The sequence below is a fragment of the Thermobia domestica genome, chromosome 16 (genome assembly GCF_964235325.1).
Source record: "Thermobia domestica chromosome 16, izTheDome1.hap1.1, whole genome shotgun sequence".
Classification (NCBI taxonomy): domain Eukaryota; kingdom Metazoa; phylum Arthropoda; class Insecta; order Zygentoma; family Lepismatidae; genus Thermobia; species Thermobia domestica.
In genome coordinates this window covers 101,961,021-101,967,710 of record NC_137469.1, presented here as the reverse complement: position 1 = coordinate 101,967,710, position 6,690 = coordinate 101,961,021, and positions in this window count along the sequence as shown.

The following is a 6,690-nucleotide window of genomic DNA, read 5'->3' as shown; positions in this document are numbered from 1 at the left end:
TGTCGATCATATCGGTATACTACGGTGATGATTCAGAAAGTAATATCTCCAAGCCCATACTTGGCCAATAGTAGTGCAAACATTCTGAACTGTTTATCAATAACGCACTGATATTTGAACTATACACTGTCACTTATTTCACTTTCATATCTCTTCTCATTCCAAAGTAATGGAGCAATCCATGGCATCCAATGGTGATGCCCGGTTGAAATAGCGGGCTGTCATTGAATTTATGACCACGGAAGATTATGCGCCGAGAAAAGTTCATCGCCGGCGACGAGAGGTGGATACACCATTACGACCCGGAAACGAAGCTCGAAATCCATTACTCTCATCCATCCATTACTCAGACGATGGAGTACCGCCACTCGTCCTCTCCCTCGCCAAAATATTCAAAGTTGTCCCAACTGCTGTCAAAGTGTTGTCGACATTCTGCCTTATCCTGCCTATACTCCGGATCTTGCGCTCTGCGAATGTTGGCTCTTCTCCAAACTTAAGGATCACTTTAAGGGACAATGCTTCAGTTATGACGCGGAGGTGGAAGCAGCAGTTCAGCAATAGTGTCAGCAGCAACCATCACAATTTTTTCGCAGACGGCATGCAAAAACCTTGTTTCGCGTTGGCGCAAGTGTGTTGCCCGTAATGGGGACTATGTTGTAAAATGATGCCCAAATTTGTAGATGATATTGTAAGCTTTCCACTGATACCTGTATCGATGCTATCTGTCAAAGGTATCACCTTGGAGGTATTACTTTATGAATTGCCTCGTACTTGACTCGTGTCGGGTAGTTCTGGGTTTAATTTTTCTCTGATCTATATTTTGTGTTGTGTTTGTCTACTACAAAGCTCACTTGGCGCGAGCTGGGATCGAACCGAGGACCTCATACACCGGAGGTGAACGCTCTACCACTGAGCCGCCACGGCCCGATTAAGGTGTTGAGTATAGGTGACTGTGAATGAGGGTATCAACAGGGAATAAGTGTGAGGGAGTTTCATGCTGTCATTTTCAAGTTTCGGTATTCAATCTTGAGATGGATTTCCAGAAAATATAAGACCAAAGTTGTATCACTACATTACAGAAGAAATATCGATAGTCGATTATCTCAGAATACTACTCGACATTTCATGTAGTTCTACATGTAGATATAGTTTTCCACCTGATCTAAATTTTGTATTGAAATTCTACACCAAATTGATACTTCTATTTTAATATTAGGTACACAAATAGCAGAGTCATCTGTACAACACGTGAAGGAGTTTGGATTATATGTTGTGACCTTTCTCTTTTATTATTAAAATCGGAAGTGGTAGTACCTAGGTAGATTTAGACAACTTACGGTTTTAGTTGAGAGATTAGAGTGGATGTGAAATCTATTCATTGGACGTTAATTGCTTGTTGAAAACAGCTTCTCTTTATCAACTACCATTTCTAGTCTATAGCTATTAATGCTAAAGCCAGAAGCGTTTGATTTCTGTCACTTTCGGTTTGAATAGGGAGTTACCAATGCATATGCTATTGAACAGAGAATTACCAGTATATATGTTATCCTTTATTAGGACGTTAAATCGATTCCAAAAGAAAAAAAAAATCTTACTATCTCATCATTTTTTCTCTATGTAGATCAATATTGATGCCGGAAGTTGTAATGGACATTGTGTTGGACCAATTTTAGTAGAGAGTTAGAAATTGAGATAAAAGTACTTTTAGGACGTTTACTGGATTGCAGAATACCAGTTCTCGTTATCTATTATTTTTTTTTTCTGTAGTGATCTTATTACTGCCATTCCCAGTATTAGTTCCAACTAGAGGTAAAAGTGGATCTGAAAAGGTAGAGGGACGGTTAGCGGCATGACGTCACGCCGTCCCCCTGCCTATCTTTGCCCATTGTAAATTTTTAGGAACTGGCCATATATTTTCGAGGTCGGGGGACGCAGTCTCCCGCGTTCCTCCTCACTTTTAACTCTGCCTCCAACAACAAACGTGATTCCTAACTTTAAAACTTCTAAATCGTAACCAAATATGGTGGTGATCCCTCAAGTAGTTTTCTTTGTTTTTCGGACGGACGGAGAAACATATACACAGGATAATTATACAGAAGAGTCTTGGCAAGCCAAACACCTTAAAAACGAAATGAAATTTATTAGTTTAACGTTCCACGGTAACGCCTTTTAGACTAAAAGAGACGAATGACTAATGCAAGTAAATAATGATAAAATTAAGTCCTTGTGCTCTTCGACTGAGGATAGAATCCGAGACTGTATACTACTGGCGCACACGCTAAACATCAGACAATAATGACGAGGTTACGAAAATAAATAACAGTAGTTTAACATGGTATTAGTTAAATTTGAACTAACCATTGATTTTATTTCTATACGGGAGTGGCAAAATATCATACGGGAGTGCGGGCCATAGATCTACTACTTACTGGTTTTAATATTCAATCTCCATAGTGTGGAAGGCTACCGCAGTTCTACATTTGTGAACGAAACTTACTGTTTTATAATTTACACTCATATATCAATACCCAGAATCTACTACAGAAGTGGGATCCGAACCACTTACAATTTGTATTCCCAACCAAGTTTGAACCTGCAATCACGAGCACTGAAAACAAGCATTCTAATGATTAGGCGACGAAATCTTCTATTATAGGTTAAATATTCCAAAAATCAGATTTTAATAAAGCGACAATTTCGTAACTGGAAAATAGTGGAAATCGTACTAAACCAACGAATTTGTGATATTATTGCGTTGTTGCATTTTTTTCCCCAGGATTTTGAATCGCAAAAAGTTCAAACTGACGGAACTTGCCTGAGGCTATTAATAATTAATTAAAATAAAAATCATTGCCACCAACAGTTTTTCAACGTAACATTATTTACCCCAATAGCGCAACAGTCTGAAGTTCTAGAGCAAATGAAGTTTACAAAGGCATTCTGAGCAAAGACTGTCCCTTCAACAAGTTGTACAGATAACGGAAAAGGTTAAAGTCAATGGGCAAATGGTTTGGCAAGCATGGTGAAAGCAGAGTTTTGTATTTCAATGCGTGTAAAGTATGCAGCATCATTTATAGACATTGTTGTCATGTAACATGGTTTTACCCACACAACAAAGATCATGCTGACTATGTGGTGATCCGTAGCCGCGGTAAGCCATTAGCTTTCTCAATCCGTGAAAATCCTACGGCCACGAATTTTCGTCGTCAGGACATTGATATAATGCACCAAACACTGCTACGTCTGTATCGGACTTCGGTCAACAGGTCTACAAGTCGATTTTGCATAGGAGTGGAAGCTCAATCAAACCGTAACAAAGGGGAATATCGTAGTGGTAAAAATTTACTACCGTTTTTGATTTCAATATTTATTCCTATAGAGCGAAAACAAACAAGAGGCGACAACCAATTTTCTTAATAAACAAATTTAGTACACAAAGATGATTTCACCTCACCATATATTTCTACAGTAACCAGAAATGATATAACTTCGCAACAATCTATTGCTCGTCATACTTCAGTACGGTCTAGAATCGTTTGCTTTTGTTGTTCACAAACGGCGTAGAACTGAATTCAAAATATCTTTATTTGGTTATTGATATTCGATCAATTCATGTGCTATTCATTTGTCCATCATCTTCACCTTTCCTAATTTCCCCAAATACCGTGGGAAGGTCAAATGACCAACGTTGAGTTCCTGAGAACCTGTAGTGCCATTTTCTGTGGATCGTCATTGCCAACAGCAGGATTACTTCCGTGACCTTTGTCTCCCAGACTGAAAACTCTACAAAGCAATTTTCGGAACGTTTAACTGTGCATTCGTTCATACTGCCTTAAACGTTTCGAGACGTTTGGAACGGTCTGCTGCCATGTTTAAATTAATAGACGCTGATTTGATTAAAATCATCTTAGATCTAAAAACAGAAATATTTCCTATGACGTATACAGCCAGAAAGAGCATAACAAACTTTCAAATGATATACTATGTAATAAGGGACTTGTCCAGAGCGCAACCTTGGTACCGTAAATCCCATTGAGGAGTTTTCAGCCTAGAAGGTAAAGAACGTCACGAATGTCTTTCTGCTGTTGACAACAATGAATTTAAGGCGAACACTAAGATCAACGGAAAACGAGTCATGCTTCAAAATGATCCGAAGTTCGGCATTAATTTTGCAACACACGTTGAAATTGGGTTATTAAATGGAATCGGTTGTAATTGAACGTACGTAAGTAGTTTAATTTCGGAAATGTGCCTACAGATAGCAGGGGGAGCTTGTTTGTTGTATTTGTATTATTACGTTGAATTGCATGGAAACGTTGAATCTTCTTTCCGTTTACTCGAAAGTTAGAAAATATAACATACCATTATGTTTCGCCGAGTCGCTCATATTATATTACAAAATCTATAGAAAAAGTATAGCATCTTGGAGGGGTATTGTGGATCAGCGATAGAAAATTCCTAGTGTGAAGAATTCCTAGTTTGACGCTAGGCTATGTGAGTTTGTGGCAAATATCATGTTATTTTTCTAGTTTGCCCCTGCTTTCTTCATTCCAACTATTTACGATTAATTTATAAATTAGTATCCGTTAGCTTTAAGGGAATATCCGTGAGATGTTAAGCTTGATTATAGCAGTATGCATTCACAACAGAACATACATTTTCTTAGGTTTTGTACAGTCCGCAGCAAAAAACCTGCAACATGAACATGTAAGTTTATTGTGAAACTACGCCTAACAGCCCAGGGAATTAACATAATGTCTAAGTGGAACGAATCGCGCCAGGAGAAACCTCGGTGTCCTCCCTTGCACACTTATTTTGGAGCAAAGGCTTCGTCGTTTCACAATAAACTTACACGCTCAAATTTTTGAAAATTTTTTGCTTGCTGCGGACTGTACAAGTTCCGATCGTTATGTACGTCCATATTCTGAAATTTGAAACACTCGTTCCAAACAAGGTAAATTCACTAACACTCACCTATTGCGATCCCTGGGAATCCTAAAAGAATTGTTACATTTCTACCTAGGTAATATGATTTTGACAACCAATCCTGTTCCCTTCAACAGTTCGTAATGGAGAGCTACGGCTTCTCAAATACGACATTTTATTCAACTTAGTCCTAGTTATCAACTAGAGATAAAACCTGAATTAGGTGGTAAGAATGGGTGCTCCACAAAAACTGCATAAATTAAGAAAAGCACTTTCGACTTACATTATAACTCAACTACTAAAGTCGCAACGAAATGAAATAATTGGATTTTCTTTCCATCTTGGCCGAAATTTTCGTAGAGTCTGAACAAAATTAAGCAAGAAAGAAAAAATGGGTCTCCAGTAAGTAGTACCCACAAAGATTGAGAAATATTTTTCGGCTTACAAAAAAAATACTGTGTGGAGAACACTTTTACATACTTGCGTCTACCAGGACATTTATCAATGCAACAGTTCTTACACTGGGGTGACTAAAAGAAACACAGGAAACACAATAAAAGAACACACACACACACACAAAAAAAAAAAAAAACGCACAGTTCATGATTTTGCAATTTCTGGCTCATTAAAACATCTAGGTATAACCAAACAACTTACACGAGGTCAAAGTTATTGTGAAAACGTCAACGGTGGAAATAAATTTATTCGAATCATATTACATTAGAACGAAACAAGTAACAAATTTTGACAAAAAACCTAGACAATAATTGTAATCTAATTCAAAAGCGTAAACTTTTGAGACTTTAAACTGTTGAGTTGAGTTGATTTTGAGTTTAACGTCCCGTTGAGCAGCGAGGCTATATGAGACGTGGACCTACTGATTAACGTGGAATCCGAACCACATGAGCTCCCGCCAGGAATCGAACCCGGCTCTCCCACGCCAAAGGCGCGTACGCAGACTTTAAACTGTATAGGTAACGTAGTTTATCAAATTTGCACATAAGAAGATTTGTATGTTAGTTGTTAAGCGCCTGAAAAATAATAATAATAATAATAATAATAATAATAATAATAATAATAATAATATATTATTATTATTATTATTATTATTATTATTATTATTATTATTATTATTATTATTATTATTATTATTATTATTATTATTATTACAACTACCTTGAATAATGTTCCTTTTTATGTTTCTAGCCAATATTTCCAGTACTTCTGCGGGTACTCTTCTCGGGGCTAAGACTTATCACTATCCTCTACGCTCACATAATTTTGATGTAACAACAGCGGATTAAAAACAGTTTTAATATTGAGAAATTTGCATATATTTTTACTCTAATTGTTGTTACAACAATACTATGTGAAGAGCAGCATAGAAATAGTCTTAAGGCTTATCTCCGACAAAGGGTACGTCGTATTTGAAGTTGTATGAAACCAGTACAAAGAGCAACATCGTCGTTTGAATGTATATTGGTACCGCTAAGTTGTTAGTGTGTAAGAATAAGGGTAAGAGATTGAAGTGGGTGTGAACAGGTCCTTTAGCACCCGTCAACATCTAAAGTTCAGCAACAAGTCTGCCATGAAAGAAAATGTAAGATAGAAAATTATGCAAACATGGTTACAAAAGCATGCGGGTAAAATTAGTAACACACTGGAATATTAATCTTCTATTGCCGGGGTAAAGAAAGGCCCAAGTTAGTATGAAAGATAAAAATCAAATACTTGTTAGTTAATGTGTGTCGTAATGATCTCTAA